We start from the raw sequence: 23,337 nt of genomic DNA, 5'->3' as shown, positions 1-23,337 counted from the left end.
CTTCCTCTAGCTCCTATGGTATCTTCTATGATGTCTTCTAAAGAGAAGCTTGACTAGTTACAGGAAAATACTAAGTTATGTGATGGTTTCTCTCCTAAGGTAGAGCACCTTCAATAGCGCATGAGTTGTGTCCAATACGATTTTGCACACTATACTGAATTGGTGCCATCTTTGCCTTTTTTTTGGATTAAGTATAATCAATAACATTTTGCTTTGTATATTTCATTGACTAATGTGGATTTAGAACCTCCAGAGAATGGGTGGCTGAATTTGTGGTTTGTAGACTTGGTGAAATTTGTGTTTGATAGATTTGTGGACGAGTTGATATTTCATGAGGCACAATTACTTTCTTTCATGTATCTTGAAGGAGATTTACAAATTCCCGATGAGAAGGACATGAATTTTATGTGGGTGATGTGATCTTACAAGCTATCATGTATGTACATTCACTTGAGATGACTTTGGCAAATGGCATGAGAAATTATCATCAGAAAACATTTGGGTGTAGAGGACATGCTTGGCATTCTCCTTTGGAGGTTGGTGTCATGGATTCATGCCATCGATGGAGTAATTTTCATAAATTAAATATACAACCTTTATGATTTTAAGTATTAATACATATTGTGGATAATTCTTTATTTAGAGATGAATTCCTCCAAGCTTTTAAATTCCATTTTTCTATTTATTATTTTGATCCCAATGATCTGCTTTCATATTCCCTTATTTTCTATCGCTTACTTTTGTAGATTTTCATTATCAATTCTAATCTAGATACCATTCCTATCTTATTATTCACACATGCAAACTCCCCTCAAATTCTTGTTTTTACTAGTTGTCCATTCACTGATCCTATGTCTTCTCCTACCCCTTTTGAACGTCTTCCTATTATTCCACCTATTCCCTTTATCTTTTCAGCAAAATATCTTCAAGCATTCTTATTATCTTATCCTCCTTTTCCATTCGCATTGTCCCTTCAATTATAATCTTTTTATGATTTATCTTACATGCCTTTGTTATGTTCTCCTATTATTCATGTACCCCCACCTATTGAATATATAAATCTTCCTCCATAATTTGTGATGGATATTTTTGGATATGATAGTGATATTCTTTGTTGATGGCAGTAGATATTACATGATTCTTTGACAAGATTAGTGTTTAATTGGCCTATTATTCCTAGTACTTGGGAGAGTTCTTGAGCATGTTCAGACTTCTATCTTCAATTTGCTTGAGTGCATGCTGAGTTTGAGGATATCTTTGTGCATCTTGCAACTCATTTTTGTTTGTATCTTAACTTCATGCATCAACAATACAATATGAATTCTAGAAAGACAGTATCCATTTTGCAAGTTAATCCTAATGAGGATGTAACAATGGCTCAAATGGATGTGCTATACTACTTTTCATAGGATTTTCCTACTATATTCATTATCTTTTTGGAAATGATGTACTATCTTTAGTTTCTCTAGAATATACCTATATACTTTGTAGATGAGAGAAAAGCCTTGGAATGTCTCAAGCTTAGCATGAAGTTCAAGAATAAATATATTTGTCCTACATAGTAGTGGAGTTAGTTTTTCTTTTATCTTTCTTTTTAATGAAATATCTCCTTCTTTTTGCTCTCTAGTTTTGGGAGCGTATGCCATTCAGACTACATCATTATAGTATATTTGTGAATTATGTGTTCTATGATGTATGTGTAAGGTGTGTGTGTGTGTGTGTGTTTTATCCATGTCATGTCGAGATGAGGCTAAAGTTGAAGGTGATTGAAGTTGAAGATATTTTGCAATAATATGTATTGAGATGTAGAGAAAAATCTTATATCCTCTACTAGTTTAAGTTTATCAGTTTAATTATCAAAGGAATGGTTCATAGTGGTTATGGTTTTCATTTTATATCTATTGTTAGATCCAAGTTTATTTGAAGCAGACATGCTTGGGTCATGGATTTATTGAGCTAGATTTAATTATTAAATATGGTTATTTTAGAGATTTTATTCTTTTTTTCCAAGGTCACGAGGATGCTCTTTGATTAACTGTGGGGATATATTGAAGGTTGAATTGACTTGTTTTTTCCAAGGCATTGGGAAGCATTGGAGGATAGCATGTATTCAAATTATCATCAATTTTTGATGGGCGCGTATCTTAGGCATGGCGTCCATATTTTGACGCGCTTATTTATTAAAGCGCTTGATATTTATTTATTACTTTTGTATGCGCATGGGCGCATGATTTAAATATTTGTATTAGACATTGTATTCGGATATAGCCTGACTCCTTGGGTGCCCAATAGCTTTAACTCTTTAGTGGCACAAAAGCAAACACAAAAGCTAAAGCATGCTAATTGTAAATTGGGCTATTTCTTGAGCTTGAAGATGAATAATATATAAAATACATGCTTTGTGGAGCGCTCACACAAGGCATGGGGGGAGATTGCACCCAATTGGTCTCTTGCTTCATGTTGTGCAAGCTTTCTTCCTTGTTTTTTTGTGCAAAAGTAGAGTTCTTTTGTTCTTGGGACCTTTTGACGCTCACTACATGCGCATACGGCGTCCGATCTGTGCATCAGTGGTATTAGCGCGAAGCTGAGATCGAGAGCTTCCAATCGCTTACCATCTCGTGCGAAGGAGGAGCTCTTGGAACGACGATCGAGCTCTACAGTCTCGTGGCAAACAGTCGATACCAGCGTGTTTTTGGCAGTCAAGAACCCCCTCCTGTATACTCAGATCGCAAGGGGCCGGCCTCTGTAGGCAAAGGACCACACGGGAAGATCCTTCATGAAGTCGTTGAGAACAGATAAGAAATTTCTACCATAACTTTTCAAGCTTTAAAGATAAGCTTATAAGACTTCAAAAGAAGCTTAATAAAAAGCTTCAAAACTCAATTTCACCCGTCGGCGGCGGCAGCATGTACTGCCTATCGCCGAATCTGGCGACAACATCCTCAAGTCCTCCAAATCCATGCTTAGTCATAAAAGACTAAAACTCTCAGTCACAAAGGTTTTAAAGACCATAGACTTCATTCTTCAACAACTACTATAGAGGCAGTTCATATTCAGCAGCTTACGAATCAGTTTACTACCCTCTGGAAGCCCCTGTTCACACCTGTGAACTGACAGAAGCAGATTACTGCAAACAATCATCAACACGCAGTCTATACGCAAAATTATTTTCTTGGAAGACGATTGTGACATCGAATTTCACAATCATAAAGAAAAAATACTACAAAAGGCAAACTAAAAAATATATACAAGCATTGTAAACCCGCCTTTGAGCTACGCTCATCCCGCTAACAAGGTTTCGAGTGTGTGAGGTCTTTTGGAATTTTGGTAGGATGACTGATAAAACCATGGAAGATTTTATGGCTAAAGGTGATCTACACAAACCAACAATGGAGCAAAAATTGGATTTGATTATGATGCAGCTTCAAGAAGAAGGAAGAGCACAACAAAATTTGCAAGCTCAATTGGCCAATCTGCAACGATCTACCACCGACCAAGATTGATCGCAACCTGAAGATCTTATACGACGTACCATCGATGCAACACTTGAAGCTCAATCCATTCGAAAAGAAACAAAGATAAGTAAAAGAAATTTCAAATTTCGTACTTTTAATGGATCACGAGATGGAAAGATTGTCCTTGCTTTTATCAGTCAATTTGATGATTATTTCCATGAAGAATCATATGCTGAGAAAGACAAAATTAAATGTGTCACTAACCATTTGGTTGACCGAGCATCCTTATGGTAGACTATGGTCCGTAAAAGCGTTGATTGTCCCACTACCTGGGAGACTTTCCAAAAGAAATTTTTGCAGAATTTCCTTCCACCTCAATTCCACGAAAAAGCAATCAAACAATGGGATCTTCTACATCAAAGGGATCACGAACCTATTTCACAATATACTGAACATTTTTGGAATGCTCTATTGCAACTACGAATGCTCGAAGATGTACCTGAAGTAACTCATAAATGCAAGTTTATGTCTGGCCTACTTGGACATTTTTATGCGGAGGTCAATATGTTCAAGCCAACAACCCTTGAAGATGCAATTTCCTTGGCCCATGACACTGAAGACAAAATTTGCGAATGAGATAAGCGACCACAACAATTTCCAACTAATGGCAACTTTGGTTCCAAACAATTCAATTTAAATTTTCGAAGATTCAATCAAAGTCATTTTCTTCCATCTTCATTCCGTAAAATTGGACATGACCACCTGCCTTGCCATCAAACACAAATCCAAACCCTAAGCCATCTCTACAGTCAAATCCCAACATTCCTAAACTTCCTGCCATTACCAATAATGTATCCAAAGCAAAACCCATAGTTTGTTACAAATGTCATCAACCTGGACATCTAGCAGCCAATTGTCAATCCAAACAGCCATATGTTCATATCAATTATCTAAGAGCAATAGAAGATGAAGAACGTGAAGAGATGCTGGATTTTACGGAAGATGATGACGACATTGGTACTACTTCTGATACTTTGCCAAGTATGCCAACTTCAGATTCCTTATTAACATTGAAATGTTTTGTGCATGGTAAAGAAAAGACTATTTTACATGATGATGGGAGCACACATGGCTTTATTTCTGCAAAATTGGTCAAATAATTGAATTTACATATTGTTTCTACACATTATCGCATCAAGGCTGCATTCCTAGGTACGAGATATAATGGAACACAAGAGGTGCATAATTTAGAAATTAAAATTGGTGATTATATTGAACGTAGAAATTTCTTAGTTGTACCTTTGCAGTCTAGTGACATTATCTTAGGAATGACTTGGCGTCATCAATACAATCCTGATATAGATTATTCTACGCATTCAATTAAAGTTTATTTTCAAGGAAAACAAATCACACTGCATGGTTGATGCCAGGAGGCATATTCCACGGTGGATTCCGTGAGGTTTTACGGTGGATTCCGTAAACTTAGATGACCGGGGCTCATACGCAAAGAGGATTCTTTGTGCGAGAAGTTGATGGGGACGCCTGTCCTTTTCGGGCGTTTCATTAATTTAGTGTGTACATGGGTGATTCCATAGCGGGTGATTCCGCAAAATGCATATTAAATTAATAAACGTTTATGAGTTTAGAGTGCGCACTCGTAATAAATTAAGGTTAGGATTTATTTCTAACCAGTTGATTTATTTATGTAGCTGAAGACTGCTAGGTATTCACTTTTGTCGGTTTAAATGTGTTATTTTACTAACGATTGTGAATGCTTCAGTTGATGTGTAGAGATAGCAGCAGTGGCGGAGGAAAGCATTGGAGTCTAGCGGGTTTTCGATCTTTGGACTATATTTTGATAGGCGCCACGCCTATATTTTGTTATGTCTATAGAGACATCGATTATTTATTATTATTTTGTATGCGCTTATGCGCCTGGATATGTTATTTCTATTTGGACATTGAGATTGGGCGTGCCAGACTCTTTGGGCACCGTCCATTAGCTTTATTTTCCTATTTTTGGTAGAAAGCAACTCAAAAGCTAAAAGCTTGTCATATTTTTGTAATTGGGCTATTTTTGAGCATAAAGATTGGAAATATACATTAAATACATGCTTTGTGAAGCGCTCACACAAGGCATGGGGGAGATTCAACCCAATTTGTCTCTTGTCTCATGTTGTGCTTGCTTTCACATTGGTTTTTGTGCTAAAAAGTAGAGTACTTTGTTCTTGGGGACCTTTGGGAATTCACTACGTGAGCTACCTGCGTCCGATCTGCGCACCAGAAAATGTCTTCGAATGGAGCAGGGACGTTATTATGCCTTATGGACGGTTGCAGCAGGTATCCGTGTGCAGGTTTCCAGCCAGAGTTTCGAAATACATTTCCAGCTGCGGGGGTATGATGCCAGGAGGCATATTCCACGGTGGATTCCGTGAGGTTTTACGGTGGATTCCGTAAACTTAGATGACCGGGGCTCATACGCAAAGAGGATTCTTTGTGCGAGAAGTTGATGGGGACGCCTGTCCTTTTCGGGCGTTTCATTAATTTAGTGTGTACATGGGTGATTCCATAGCGGGTGATTCCGCAAAATGCATATTAAATTAATAAACGTTTATGAGTTTAGAGTGCGCACTCGTAATAAATTAAGATTAGGATTTATTTCTAACCAGTTGATTTATTTATGTAGCTGAAGACTGCTAGGTATTCACTTTTGTCGGTTTAAATGTGTTATTTTACTAACGATTGTGAATGCTTCAGTTGATGTGTAGAGATAGCAGCAGTGGCGGAGGAAAGCATTGGAGTCTAACGGGTTTCCGATCTTTGGACTATATTTTGATAGGCGCCACGCCTATATTTTGTTATGTCTATAGAGACATCGATTATTTATTATTATTTTGTATGCGCTTATGCGCCTGGATATGTTATTTCTATTTGGACATTGAGATTGGGCGTGCCAGACTCTTTGGGCACCGTCCATTAGCTTTATTTTCCTATTTTTGGTAGAAAGCAACTCAAAAGCTAAAAGCTTGTCATATTTTTGTAATTGGGCTATTTTTGAGCATAAAGATTGGAAATATACATTAAATACATGCTTTGTGAAGCGCTCACACAAGGCATGGGGGAGATTCAACCCAATTTGTCTCTTGTCTCATGTCGTGCTTGCTTTCACATTGGTTTTTGTGCTAAAAAGTAGAGTACTTTGTTCTTGGGGACCTTTGGGAATTCACTACGTGAGCTACCTGCGTCCGATCTGCGCACCAATGGTATGCACGCTTCCAATAATTTTCCATTGGTTACTCATACTCACGCTACACGTGCATTACGTAAAAGTAGCAAATCCTATTTAATATGGGTGAATGAAATTCAAGCTAAAGAAAACCAGATGCATCCTAGGCATACACAATTTCTTTCCCAATTCCAATATTGTTTTTCTGATGATTTACCGCTTGGATTACCACCTGCACGTCCTGAAGATCATAAGATAGATTTAATTCCTGGAACACAACCACCATGTAAAGCACCATATAGACATAACCAAATTGAACATAAAGAAATTCAAAACCAAATAGACGAATTGTTTAACAGAGAATTAATTAGACCTAGTAGTTCTCCATTTGGTGCACTTGTCTTATTAGTGAAAAAGAAAAATAATACCTATCGCATGTGCATTGATTATTGTGTCCTAAATAAAATTACTCTTAAGAATAGATACCCGATTCCTAAGGTAGATGATCTTATGGACAAGCTACAAGGATCTGCCATATTCAGTAAGATAGATCTTAAATCTGGATATCATCAAGTAAGATTGGATAAATCTGATATATTCAAAACTGCATTTAGAACACAATTTGGACACTATGAATTCCTGGTTATGCCTTTCGGTTTAACTGATGCACCAGCCACATTCAATCGTATGATGAATCACATATTTTTGAAACATCAGGATTGTGTCATTGTTTTCTTTGATGCCATATTAGTTTCAGTAAAAATGAGAATGAGCATTATGAACATTCGTCTCTAGTTTTTAAGTTATTAAAAGATGATAAATTATATGCTAATCTAGAAAAGAGTGAATTCTTCCAAACAGAAATTGAATATTTAGGACATATTATTTCATTAGAAGGTATTAAAGTCGCCCCTAAAAAAATAGAAGCAATTTTAAATTGGCTGATACCCAAAAATGTGCATGAATTACGTTCTTTTCTAGGTCTTGCTAGCTTTTACAGAAAATTTGTGAGGAATTTCTCATTACTTACATTACCTTTGACAAAACTCTTAAAGAAGAGTATCGTATATAATTGGTCTGGCAATCAACAAAAGTCCTTTGATTTGCTGAGTCATGCTTTAACTCATGCTCCTGTATTACAATTACCTAACTTCAATAAACCATTCTTCTTAGTAGTTACTGACGCTAGTGGATCTGGAATAGGAGCAATCCTTATGCAAGATTCTCACCCCATAACTTACTCTAACTGCAAACTCAAACCATCTGAACTTAAATATTCTACCTATGACAAGGAATTGCTAGCCGTAGTACAAGCCTTACGTCAATGGAAACATTATTTAATGGGATCTGAATTCATGATCAAAACTAACCAACAAAGCATTAGACATCTCCTTAGTCAACCACCAATATTTGACCGGCACATTAAATGGGCTGCTTTTATTCAAAGTTTTCATCCCCTTATATAATATCAACCTGGAAAAGAGAATGTTGTTGCTGATGCTTTGAGTAGAAGACTGACAATTCAAAATATTTCTATGATATCATTTGATTCCCTTATTCCTATGAAAGATACTTATCACCAAGATCCTACTTTTCAAGCTGATTGGAATAAATTAGTTGTAAATAATTGGATTCCTATTGATTCATTTTCTTACACTAACGGATTTATGTTTTATGAAAAAAGATTATGTGTGACTGTTCCATTTCGATCATTTGTTTTGCATGAAATTCATTGTCTCCCATATCAAGGTTATAGAGAAATTATATCTACTTTGCGTACATTGATTGAAGATTTTTATTGGCTACACATGGACACTGATGTATCTAACTTTGTATCTGAATGCCTAATTTGTCAACGAGTAAAAAGACACCATGGTAAACAATATGGTTTACTAATGCCATTATCTATTCCATCACGAGCATGGGAATAGATTTCAATGGATTTTATCACTAGTCTACCTAACACTAAAGCTAATCATGATATGATCTGGACTATTGTAGATAGGTTTAGCAAACAAGAATATTTTATTCCATGCAAGAAAACCTTAACTGCATCTCAAGCTGCTCAAATTTTTTTTAAAACTATTTTTACTAACCATGGTTTACCAAAAGTCATTATTTCTGATCGTGATTCTAGATTCTGCAATAATTTTTGGATTACTTTGTTTGCTAACCTAGGAACAAAGATTGATTTCTCATCTGCATTTCATCCTGAAACAAATGGTCAAACGAAAGCTACTAACAATACCATTTTAGATCTTTTGCGTGCCTACACAATTTCAAAACCACACACATGGGATATATATCTACATTTACTTCAGTTTGCATATAATAATACACCACATACAGCTACAAAGAAAGCACCATTTGAAATTATTTATGGATATCGATTGCCTAAACCTATACATCATTATTAAAAAAAATTCAAACAGCTGATGATATTGCTAATATGCATGCTACTATTTTTGATGAAGTTAAATATATGATTGCCAAAGCCCAGCAATCATACACAAAACAAGCAAACAAGAAAAGAAAAGCTATGAGTTTTAAAGTTGATGATTATGTTTGGTTACGAATTGAAAAACGAAGATTACAAAGTGTAGATAAACACCCCGTTGTCAAATTAACACCTAGATTTTATGGACCATTCAAGATCATACACAAAATCAATGACAATGTATTTAAACTAGAATTACCACAACATTGGAAAATCCACAAGACCTTCCATATCAGCTTATTACGACATTTTAAAGGACAACTACCTGTACACCCTGTCTATGAAAACCCTCCTTTGCTAGACGAAGAAACTGAAATCCTAGAGCCTGAAACTATTGTCGATACTAAATTTATGACCACTAGAGCTGGCCGTAGATATTCTAGATATTGGGTTAAGTTTAAAAATCATCCTATTGAAGAGACCCAATGGATGCACGCTAGAGACCTAAGTGCTTTTCCCACACTGTTAGCTCCACATTGAGCTAATAGCAATTGAGGACAATTGCTATCCCACCCCGAGGGTATGATGCCAGGAGGCATATTCCACGGTGGATTCCGTGAAATTTTGCGATGGATTCCGTAAAATTTTATTACCGGGGCTCATACACAAGGTGGATTCTTTGTGCGAAAAGTCGATGGGGACGCCTATCCTTTTTGGGCGTTTTGCTAATTTAATATGTAAGTGGGTGATTCCGTAAAATACATATTTAAATTAATAAACATTTATGAGTTTAGAGTGCGCACTCGTAATAAATTAAGGTTAGGATTGAGTTCTAACCAATTTATTTTTGTAGCTAAAGACTGCTAGGTATTCACTTTTGTCGGTTTAATTGTATTATTTTTTCTAACAATTGTGAATGCTTCAGTTGATGTGTAGAGCAAGCAGCGGTGGCATTGGGAAGCATTGGAGGATAGCGTGTATTCAAATTATCATCGATTTTTTATGGGCGCATATCTTAGGCATGGCGTCCATATTTTGACATGCTTATTTATTAAAGCGCTTGATATTTATTTATTACTTTTGTATGCACATGGGCGCATGATTTAAATATTTGTATTGGACATTGTATTTGGGTATAGCCTGACTCCTTGAGCGCCCAATAGCTTTAATTCTTTAGTGGCACAAAAGCAAACACAAAAGCTAAAGCATGCAAATTGTAAATTAGGCTATTTCTTGAGCTTGAAGATGAATAATATATAAAATACATGCTTTGTGGAGCGCTCACACAAGGCATGGGGGGAGATTGCACCCAATTAGTCTCTTGCTTCATGTCATGCAAGCTTTCTTTCTTGTTTTTGTGCAAAAGTAGAGTTCTTTTGTTCTTGGGGACCTTCTGACGCTCACTACGCACTCATATGGTGTCCAATCTGTGCACCAATTTTGTTGTTTTTATGAGTTGAATGGTTGATTTTGAGGGTTTATTGATTGATTTTTGATGTGTTGGAAGTGTTTTGGGATTGTTTGATTATAATTAAGAAGCTCATGATGATTTTTAGTTGAGTTAGGATGTGTTGATTGGTTCTATATTGTGCATATTTTGTTTTGTTAGGTCTAATTTTCTTCTATTTTAATATGTTTTCTTTTTGCTAAAGAGGTTATGATTGTGGAAGAATGGTTTGAGGAATGATTGAGAGTATGTTGGATGGTTTGATTTTGTTTCACTTTGAACTATATGGATTTTTATGCATTTTATTGACCTTCTATGAAGTGATCTATAGAGCTTTTATAAATCCTTTGTTTTATTTTGTTTGTTTTTGTGAGAGCTATTGGATGGATGTTTAGCTTAGGAATATTTTGTAATCTTGGAAAGAGATTAATGGAAGTTCTTTGAAGCTTGAAGAAGTAAAAAAAGTAGCTAATGAAGACTTGAAGTGATGATTGTAGTGATAGTGACAGTAGTGAGCTCTCAAGGGTCATTGAGTGTCTATAGTGATCTTTCATACAAAAAACACATTTTGAGATATCCACGACCAAGAGAGGATTATTGAATGTTATTATTTCTTATTCCAATGTACTATTGAGGAATAACATATGTGAGAGAGATAGTGTATAAGGGATAGTCAATTTTTATGAAGAAACATTGTATCTATATGAGAGAGATTGAAAGAAGACTATGAAGATGATGAAATATGAATACTACTTGATGAATTTCATTCAAAGTCTTGTGTTATTTTGGTTCTTTGATGGTTTCTATGAAGAATATAAAGAATATGTTGAAGATTTGTTGTGATAAATTTGTGGGAGATTTACTATATGATGTTATGTGAAGACTTGTGGCTTTTGGTATTCGTTTTTTTATTTTGGTTGATAGTATGAAGAACAAGCTTGTTGGTGTAACAATATAGATTTTCTTATTTTAGTTTTTCCATTTTCTTGGTGTTCCTCTTGGGACTCAATTATGACTCTTCTACACCCTAAGGATTGGCCCTAGGATGGACCCTCTACAACATATAAACAATGTGACATAGTCCTCTCTTGATATTATACAATCTAGGAGATTCTTATATCCTCACACAATCTTTCCTTGTGACGTCTCCTTATTACTACTAGTGAATTCCTCGTGGCTCTTCCTTGATTACATTCTTACCTTTACTAGCTAAGTTATTCTAGGCTATGCCTTAGGTGTTTGCAAGGCATGCTCCCTCTCTTCTACCATGAGTTGCAACATTCTTGGCAGCCAATGCACTGGAGGATGAAACTGTTGTTACCTTGCCCAACTGTGTGGGCACACCTTAGAGAACATAGATTCGGGTAGGGGGAATAGCCTCCTACTGAAATGTGGTTGCTAGGTCTCTCAGAGAAGCAATAGGGATGGAAGAAGAGGGGGCACTTGCTTTGGGGTTAGCGATTGTAGGGGTATCCATGAGAGTGAGCTAGCGGTTAGAGCTGGGAGCAGGCATCGACATCTACATCATCTTCCAGACATGGCAAGGGTGGCAACTAGGAACAAGGATTGATGAGCACAACCCAAAATTTTTGCATTATTTCATCCTAGGCTTCATGGACTTTGAATTGAAAGATGTATTGCAACTCTTGCAAAGCCTAGAGGTTGATGCACATAGAGCCTATAATATTATTTTGCACTACTATCTATCTACACAAGAATATGGAGTCTAATCTGCCTACTTGATTTAGTCTTGGAATGGAATCCAAAAAATCTGATTGGCATGTGATGATTTTATAGATTTTGATATACAGGATACCCGAGCACATGTTGATGAGGTGGCTTGATATGATGGCACGAGCGTCAATGACATCTCTGCCATTGTGAGCATCCAAGAGTAGATTGAGGATGCAGCACCACAGTATGAGATCTATGATGAGGATTTTGAGCGGATGCAAGAAAGCATTTTTGGTTTCCTGCGCAACTTCACCAGTAGGGCCTCTAGGGCATTGAGACCCTCACTGTCAATTTTTTTCAAGATCGGGCCCCTAGAGCAACCCAGGCTAGAGGATTGCATTTGGGGGCTTGAATCTGTAATCCGCAATGTTAATTTTTGTCAAGATCAAGCCCCCAGAGCAGCCCTTGCCGGAGGCTCGCATCTGGGGGCCTGAATCCGATGCCCGAGAGGCCCTACTAGTGAAGTTGCATGTAAACTCAATGTATATATCTTTAGCACACTCTATGCATAGTGAGTCTGACAATGAACTTGTGTGATGCAGGATATTGTCTATATAGATGAGTTTTCATCTAGACAAGGTGGTTGATCTAGTAGCCAAGGAAGAGTGTAGGACTCAGCATTGAAGGAGTACATTAGCTAGCTTGTGAGTGACATTATTGTATCGATATAAGTTAGTGACAGTGACCCTTCTTGCATACACTGCTGCATAGATCGAGTCTCTAAACAAGTCGATGAGGTAAGCTTCAAAAGCTTCTTGTAGTGCAAGGAGGTCTAAGCAGTCAAGTGATTGGGTTGTTGCAAGCATGATCCATTTGGAAAGTGCCTCTGACCATTCTTAATCAATCAACCGTCCATAATCTCTTGCACCAACTTCTAGAATGCAAACTTAGGTATCAAGATGTGCATGGTCTTCTGGTAATGGCGGATGTCACAAAGAGACAATGTGCTTGGCCTCCACTAACACTTGCGATGCTGGCGTCGTGGTGGAGTTGGGGGAGGTGGAATGTGCATGGGATTTCTAGGGGGTATCTCTGGGCCCCTTGCTTGGTGGTGCCATGTCTTCTAGGAGAGAAAACTCAAAACTCAAAAGTGAAATGTGTAAAATGAGGTGAAACTTTAAACTTATAACCAAACTTTTTAAAAACCCTTAAACTTGAATTAATGTATCTAGGATTTGGAAAACTATGACCAGTTGACATGAAATTTTACCCAAGGACTCCTCTAGGACACATTAACCATCCAAAAAATTTTGGCCCCATCAGAAGCCTCTGGGACACCTGTCCAAAGGCTCACGTCTAGGGATTCAAGGCCCCAGACGTGAGCCTCCAGACAAGTATCCCAGAGGCTTCTGATGGGACTAATTTTTTAATATCCATGAGTTTTTATGATGCACGACATGTGGGTCAACTTTCACCAGATTCCAATTTATAAAATTAACGGTTTAATCATTATTTGAAAATGCATTAATTGGATTATACTTCACTAATAATAGAAAAACTCACCAATGAGTGTGCACAAGTGCATATTAAACGTGCTGTCAACCAAACTACGTGAAACATTGGAAACTTAAAAATTCACAAAAAATAAATCGTGGGTAAAATGGAATATCGCATATCAGATATAGTGTTGCCAAACCACTAAATACAGTAAAGATATAGTGCATCAACCCATGTACAACAGATCGTTGACGTGTGCGTGATTGTGCATTGAATTTATCCTCCTTAACAAAACTACTTGCAAAATTAGAAACTTAAAAATACACACAATGCAAATCATGGTCGAAATAGAATATCACATATCGGATTTAGCATTACAAAACCATGAAATACATGGTAGATAGTGTATCGCACTAAGTACAAGTAGAGCTAGGAAAATTATTTACCTCCATTTTACATGCCACTGCTATCAAATACTTGAAGGTCTACTGGAAAGATAACCCAAAACTAAGCTCCTTAGAATCCACAACCAAACCTAAGCTAAAAACATAGATCCAATTGCAAGGTAACTTCTCAAAGCATATTGTTGACATTAAGATTCAATGCATCCTTGTTGTTGTGGATCCTACAAATATAAGAACCAGATCTATGGGATTAATAGCGATATGTTGGGTGTGAATGTCTAAAAGTTAACAATCACTCATTAGATCAATCAAGTAATGGTTCCTTGAAAAGAACTTGTGATGATGCCCTGACTACGATCTTGTAGTATTTCTCACACCAACCCAGAGAATGGTGCCTTGGAAATAATCAAGTTGGTACTCTTTTGGAATTTCCTTATCTCACATAGTGTAGCTATGCATGGTCTCCATCTTTGCTTCTTATGTGTTGGAGAACGTGTATTACCAGTTGGAGTAGTAGTGGGAGGTGGAGCAACTAGACCATGTGGACCACCAATTTTAGACAATGGTAAAGCATCATTATTGACCACACTAAGGCCACCATTTTTGGCCATAGTAGTGCCACCGTTATTAGCTGCAGTAGGTCCACCATTGTCGGCCACTAGGGGATCTTTGTCACTCACAGCATGCTCATTAGGTTCGGAAGAGTGTCGAGCTCTTGCTCTTGTAGGCACCTTCTTGATAGGAAGCTTGGAACGTGCATGGTTGTGATGATAAAGGATAGAAAGGTGGAGGATAGAGTAAAGAGTTATGGGAAAAATGAAAGGAGATACTTGACTTAAATATAAGACTTTTAAGCTTACTACTGCAAAGTATGGACCATGTGCTTCAAGTATATGCTACCTAAGAAGAGAGATTAGAAACACAAACTAATTCAAAATAATGATATTTTTTGTAGTGATACACTGACCATGTAGTTGTGTTATGTTATTTATAGTCCATGCCTCCACCATAGACTTATGAAATTTAGTGACTGTCTCTTTAAATGTATTGGCATCACCATCCCTAAACCTCAACTTTTGTAAGAGAGTTGTTAATCTATCTAGGTGTATCCACACTTCTGCCTTCACAATCCTCGTTGATCCCCCATTGCTCTAATCCGGAATAGCAAGGTGTAACTTTCTCTATGCTTCATACTTCTCTAGTTGTTTTATAAGTATATTGCCTTCCTCATCTCAAGGTGGGGACATAAACTTCCTAGCATTGGGTCTGCCAAAGCATGGTTTACAAGGGATATTTCCACCACTCGCCCAATTTTTTCTTGTCCTTTCTTATTCCCGTGCAATCCAACTTCAAAGAGTACTTGTTCTACCTTCTTGCATCTAGCATCAGTTTCTGACATGGGCTGCATCTTGTCTACAAAGCATATATATTCATATACTAGCTTCCCAATTGTTCTAAACAAACAATGCAATGTGTAAAAGTGAAACCTTTTTAGTGGTATTGCCAAAACATGCCACCAGTTTGGATCCATTAGAACTAGCATTCCATTTCTCATGACTTTCTGATCATGTGTTGGAACACCTTGTTGTCCTGCCTTGGCACGCCATTCTTTCTTTCCATATTTCCATTTCTTCCTAGTTTGCATGCAATATATGCACGAAAATTTTGCATTTGCTGCATTTGATAACCCAAACATACACTTTAATGTTTTTCAATCACTTGCAAGATGCCATTCAACTTGATAGTCCCCAAACCCCTCAATGTCTAAAATAGCTCCATTATTTTGATGTTGAATAACACTGGGTATAAAAGTAAGGTTTAAAAAAACTTTAAGTGCTTCATGGTCCTCGTTTGGTACTTCAAATGCTGCAAGCCACCATATTTCATTCTTTGATTGCACACTGAAGTATAAAGGATGGTTTTCATCAATGTTGGGATCCAATGCTCGATTCATAAGTGTTATACTCACACATTGAAGTTTTTGCCCCTTAATAATCTCACTCTCATCAATTTTGATGACAAATTTAAGCTTGCATCTACATTCTTCCATAGACATTGTAGAACTTGACCATAGCAATCTAAACCCTACATATCTCCAATACAATGTTGTTGGATGCATTCCATACAAAGGCAACTTCTTTGGAACCATACTTCAATATCTGTGTGTGTTCCAGATGTGTCAACTCACCAATTAGTTCTAAAACTTTCTCATTTAGTTGTTTTTGAGTCTTCTTCACATGAAATGGTTTTGGTAGAGGCATTACTTGCTTAGTTTTAAAAACTTAACCTATATTCAGATGTTGATAGAGCACACTGTATGACTCCGAACTCATTCCCACCTTGTCACATAATCCCTGAGCATCTATAGTAGTAGTAAACAAGTTGCTCACATCATTCTTTGCATGAGAGAACATATTTCTCATTGTAGCAGATTGACCATATATCCATCTATGATATTTTTCACGTCCTTTGATTAATTGTTGAATTGGTTTAACTAATCAGATGTGTCGACGTGCACCGACGTGCTACTTTGGTTTTTACAGCGAGCCCAATCTCCAAAGTTTTTGTGAGCTTCCTCTTTATGTTTCAATTTTCCTCCTCCAAGTCCATAACTTTAAACTCTAACTCCATATTTTGCATGTGTGTAGCATGCATAGCATCTTCAATGATAGACGTTGCTTGTTGTAGGCTCTGATTCTCCCTATCCTTTTCAGCCAATAATCTATCCTTTTCGATCAAACACTGCTATTCCCTTGTAATCTTGTCTATATATTTATCAAGGCTTGATGAACCCCTACTAATCCTTGTGTGACAAGTCTGCATGTGCATCCATACAATCCTCCATTGCCTTCACAAACAAACTTTACAAATGATGTAAGCCCTTCAAATTGTGGTGGACTTTAAGTGAGTGGATCGGGTGGATAAAAGCACCCATCAAACCAAAGGTGCACATTTCTATTTCCTACATTTCTTTCTTGTTGCATCATGTATCTTTTTGCATCATCCCTTTCCATAGTTTGTTTGAACATTGGTGCATATTCATCCTCCAATTGAAAGTGAATATCTCTATTTCTCTTTATACGTTTTGCACCTACATTTTGCACAGAAAAAAGTATGCCAATTTTAACTTGGATTAACATTCAAATCACACACAATTATACCCCTTTGATTCACTATATCTATGTTCTTTTTTACCTAGTTGGATCTTCTCTCTTTCTCTTGATTTCAGTCATGATAGACCTTAATCAACCCCTAATCGGCCTATAATCTTAGTTTTTAATCTACCTCTAATTAGCATCAAATCTTATCTTTTGTTCCATCCAATATTCACACACACACACATACACACACACACACACACACACACACACACACAAAATAAGAATTGATCAAATATATATTTAAATACATTTATGCAGAAGCTTAGCCAGTGGAGAACAATAACATCATCTTATCTTCTATCCTAGTTTACTCTCTATCACTCTATCACTTATTTTCTTAGTTTATCTCACATCGTCCTCTCTCTCTCTCTCTCTCTCTCTCTCTCAATAAGAATTGATTAAAGATATTTAAACACATTATATAGAAGCTTAGCTAGTGGACAACAATAACATCATCTTATCTTCTGTCCTAGTTTACTCTCTATCACTCTATCAGTTATTTTCTTAGTTCATCTCACATCGTTCTCTCTCTTTCCCCCTTCTCTCTCTCTCTCTCTCTCTCTCTTCATATATATACATACATACATACATACATACATACATACATACATACATATATATATATACATACACACACACACACACACACACATATATATATATATACTGATGCTTAAGGTTTAAATGACTATGAAAAATAATAACATCACGGAGATTAAAAAAATAAAGATATCTCCATTATCACTTGATTTCTTGTAGTATAGATTATTGTAGAGACAAGCACAAGCTCAACTGCCAAGATCCACGGACGGCTTATTGTTCAAACGTTTCAAGTGAGCACTAATGGCTACCTCTCACATAGCCAACACGCCATATCTCTCTACGAGTGTAGTGAGCTTACCGTGATGTCCAATTGAGTTGCTTCCTCTCTCAAGCACTCCGATAGCTCCACAATTCTTGATGCAAGCTCAAGTATCCTCAAGCCTCCTCCTCCAAGCTCCATCCTCCATAGCCACGCGTGAGACTAGAGAAGAGAAGAGAAGAAGAAGAGAGGAGGTTGATGAGGGATTCATCTCCAAGATCCCTCACCCTCACATGCTCACTCCCTCCCTCACTCACACTCCCTCCCTTAAGCACTCTCACAAGCAAGCAAGATAAGAGAAGAGAAAAAGGAGAAGAAGAAGAGTCCATTTTGCCACACACCAAAGAATGAGATCTCGTTCACTTTTTGAATCTTATATACAAAACCCTAAATCCCTTCTAGGTGGTTATCCCCTTATCCCCTTTTTTACATGGCCGGCCTTGGCCTAGGCCCTTTTTCCATTATTCTTCTATCTTCCTAGCTTCCTTCCTACCGCCTATCTACCTTTACAACTTACACGGGTCACCGGCGCTCTTAAAATAAATCATGGTGCGCCTTGCGCTCTTTTACAAAAGTTTTGACTTGCACTTTTTCTTATGTGCATCTCCTTGATTTAGGACTTTTTCGCAATTCTTGTGTATCTCGATTTTTCATGGCGTGCCTTTGTCCTCCATTCCGCTTTTTCCTTGGCCTTGTCTTTTGTTTTAGATTTTCTAGATTTTCCACCTTGTTTGTATGAGAATTAACAACTATTGGAGAGGAAGATATCTTATTGCATAGTACTAAAGAGGGAGATTGCTTGTAGCAAGCTAGACAATGTTATAGATAGAGATTATTTAAGTTCAAAAAATTGTATTAAAACCACACCCCAATGTTGCTTCCGAAAAATTCGTATGCAAGAAACCATATTCTAGAGGGAAGGAGAAGAGCACAAAATTTAGGATAAAACTAGAGTTTTCAGAGAGAATGAAAAAATGCCAAGAAATAGGCACATACTTGTCCAAAAAAGATAAAAGTTTACAAGGAAACTCTCGAGTTAAAAATGTGTCATCTGGGTAAAAAATAATCTTAAAATATACTATGTACATCATTTTATATATTTTTTGAATTCCTCCCTTATAAAAAGCCATAATGAGAATGATTCTAATATATTTTAATGTTGAAAAGTCATGAGGAAATTAAAGAGTTGTATATCAATGATTGGCTCCATTTTTAGAGAAAATAGAATTGTATTTTTTAAGTTATGAAGATTTTGAGAAAAAGTGACATTATCCTATAGTCTGAGAATAAAATAATAGATGAACTCTATTGAAAATATAAATATGCGATTTGCTTGATTGTAGAAGATCTCTTATTATAATATTATTTTGAAATCTCTTTTTAGAGAGAGTGAGTGAGAGAAACCCCTTAAGGGGTAAAAAAGAGAGTCCATATTTCTCCTAATACCTTGGGAAGACTAAACCAACATATCATAATAAGACTTAAAGTCTATCTTGCCTTGATTGGAATTAGAGGGCTTCACACTACAAAGGTAGGCTAGGGGTACCTTGGGGGGTCTTCACAAGTGTCTCTTTTGGAACATCTTGTGGAAGTAGTTGCCTTCTCTTCCTATAATACATCAAGTTTTCTATTTATCATAGCCTTAAGTAGTAGCATGCAGAGATGAAGGAGAGGGATGGGTGACATCCATGGTGGGAATGGAGTGGGCCAGGTTCACCATGGTAGGAGAAATAGGAATGGAAAGTGTTGGCCACACATGACCTTCAACACCTTCATATTGATCCGAGAATATCACAAAAAAATATTTGTCTAACACTTTGTTGATTTTTGGTATATTTGGAGGTTTGAAATAAAGAAGAGGGTGGGAACAACCTCCTGGAAAATCCAAGAAATCACTGGATGGAAATATTTCATGGACCGGTTTACCAAGGGGGGGTGAAGAGTAAAGATCAATGGAGAAAGGTGAAGGAAAAATGTGTAATGTGAAAAGAAAAGACATGAAATGGATTTGGAGCCATCCAAAGGGTATGTGAGACTCATAATGTCATGGCTTTTGAATCTTATGATAATTCAAACAAATGGGACCCTTCTTGGAAGCATTAGTGGAAGAGAAATCAGGCACATGATTTTGTAAGATTTTTTAAAAATGCTTTCACTCCGATCCAAAAAAACTTTTCAACATAAAAGTTGTAGTGTGTGAGCTTCGGTGGAATACGGACCCGGGCCCAAAGAGTTGATATTTTGGTTGGTATCTTTTTATAATTTTTTGGAGCTACGAGTCAGGAGATATGGCCAAAATGGTGAACACCAACTTTTTCCAACTGCAGTGGAGATCACCTCCCAATTTTATACACACCCACACTTAACACTTCCATAAAACATCATTCATTAGACTCCCAACCCTTTTCCCTCTCTACTCCTCTCTCTCAAGCTCATAAACCATTAGAATTTCCCTCCTAAATCACCCTCAAATCATTCTTAATTGTAGTAGTAATGTATGAATTCTCACTACTCTCTCTCCATTATTCCTAGATATGATCTTATTTTATGAAGATTCTCTATATTTTTTTATAGGAGAGCTCTTGGGGGAAGAATGGAGACAACTCACCTATGATGAAACTTGATTAAGTACAAAATTGGTCAACAAAACATCTAGATGGAGCTTCCACATTGGTGGAACCGCCTTAATGCAGCTTTGGTGGTGTTAATTCCTATTCTATCTTAACCTCCTCCCTAAACACCCTTAAGGCCTAACATTATGTGCCTCTACTACTACCTTGAAATTATCTGATGTTGAGAGTGCACTTCTGTAGGAAGAGGTTAACCGTAAGAATTTGGATGCCTCTCGTGTGTCTCATGCTATGACAATTAGAGGCAGGAATGATGGATATGGAAAGCATGGCAGTGGTAGTGGCCATGGATGGGATTCTCAGAAATCTTAGTCCAAGTCTCATGGGAAGTCACGTAGCAAATCCCGTGGCTCAATGAAAGACGCAAAGATAAGGGAAAAGACAAAGTGCAGGATAAGTCTTCTGATTGCAGCATAGTACCTACAAAGTCCAGTGTTAAAATTGAAGAGATCGATGTTATGCAGCATGAGGATGTTGATGATGATTATATCCTTGTAGCTTCTTCTAGTGCTTCGCAGATGATAGAGATACACTCTATGTATGCACAGTGTTGGCTCTTGGACTCAGGTGCGTCCTTTCATGTGACACCTTGTCGAGAGTGGTTTCATTCATACCATACTGTTTCGAGTTCTATGTGCTTGGGTGATGACAGCTCTCTTGATATTGTGGGCATTGGTGATGTTAAGCTGCAGTTTCCTTCTGGCAGCAGTTTTGTTATGCAGGATGTACGTCATGTACCTGCTTTGACACGCAGTCTCATGTTAGCTGGACATCTTGATGACGTAGGATATCATGTATGTTTTGGAGACTCTGCACGGAAGATCACTCGTGGCAGACTTGTGATTGTGAGAGGTGCCAAGGCTGGCAATCTCTACCCCTTGATTGTATCAGCTTCTTCCCTTGATCATGTTTTGTCTGTGGGTTCTATCCCACATGTATCTCTTTGGCATGCCTGTTTGGGCCATATGTCTTTGAAGGGAATAAAAATGCTTTCTGGTTTGCAGTACTTACCACCCTTGATTATGCATGTTTTGATTCATGTGAGCATTGTCTTTATGGTAGGCAGACTAGGTCTACGCATAAGTAGTCTGATAGGCCATGCATGAGTGAGCCCTTGGCATTGGTACATTCGGATGTCTGTGGGCCTATGCCCTGTCAGTCTATGGGTGGTGCAAAGTATTTTTTTACGTTCATAGATGATTTTTCACGGAAAGTTTGGGCTTATCCCATTAAGCTGAAATCCGATGTCTTGGCTGTGTTTCAGAGATGGCTTGCATTGGTTGAGAGAACCAGTCTGGGTATAGGCTAAAATGCCTAAGGACAGATAATGGGGGTGAGTATGTCTCACATGCTTTTGAGTAGTTATGTGATGAGAGGGGTATTAAGCGTCAATTGACCGCCCCCTACACCCCCCCAAGAATGGATTGGCTGAGCAGATGAATAGAACCATCCAGGAGCGTGTACGCAGTATGCTTAGCCATGCAGGCCTACCATAGAGCTTTTAGGCTGAGGTAGTTAGTACAACTATGCATGTCATAAATAGATCACCCTCTAGTGGTTTGGATTTCCAGGTTGTAGAGGAGGTATGGACTGGGAAACCTCCCTCTTATGCGCATCTCCGTGTCTTTGGATGTGAGGCATTTTGCCATGTGCCCAGGGACAAGAGAAGTAAGCTGGATCCCAAGAGTGTCAAATGCATTTTTCTTGGTTATGGGGATGCAGGCGAGATGGGTTTCCTTCTCTGGGATCCGCAAGTGCGGAAAGTCATCCGCAGTCATAATGTAGTCTTCCATAAAGACAAAATGCATAGGCAGCCTAAGAGAGTTGTTGAGATCCGCAGGGTCATATTTCAGGAGGAGCCAAGAGCTCCTGCATAGCCAGTTGGACAGCCTACAGCTACAACAGATGCTCATAGTCAGGGTGTTGGACAGGTAGCTGGGCACGCAGCAGAGCCTGCCGTGAGATGGTCTACTAGAGACAGACATCCACTTGATAGATTTCAGCCCTCAATGTATTATGTCTTGGTTACAGATGCAGGAGAGCCTTTCACTTATGATGAGGCTATGCACAGGGTTGACGGTCACTCCTGGGAGAGGGCTACGCATTCTGAGATACACTCCTTGCATAAGAATGACACTTAGGATTTGGTTTTCTTGCCTATGGGCAAGAAGGCTTTGCCATGCAAGTGGGTGTACAAGCTAAAAAGTACCCCTAGACACCCCAAGCCGGCATACAAGGCTAGATTGGTAGCAAAGGGTTTTAAGTAGGAGCATGGTGTGGATTTATACCAGATGGATGTCAAGACGGCTTTCTTACATGGGACTTGCATGATGAGATTTATATGGAGCAGCCTAAGGGCTTTGCAGAACCTGGCAGGCAGCACCTAGTGTGCAAATTGAAGAAAAGTATTTATGGCTTGAAACACGCACCTAGGGAGTGGTAACATAGGTTTGATGCCTTTATGCAGTCACAGGGCTACGGCCGAAGTGCTATGGATCCGTGTCTTTACACAAAGAAAGCTCGTGATGGTTCTTTATTGATTTT

This window comes from Lygodium microphyllum, chromosome 22 (genome assembly GCF_053477565.2).
Source record: "Lygodium microphyllum isolate KBCC chromosome 22, Lygodium_microphyllum_v1.1.10, whole genome shotgun sequence".
In the NCBI taxonomy this organism is placed as follows: Eukaryota; Viridiplantae; Streptophyta; class Polypodiopsida; order Schizaeales; family Lygodiaceae; genus Lygodium; species Lygodium microphyllum.
Note: the sequence above shows the minus strand (reverse complement) of the source record.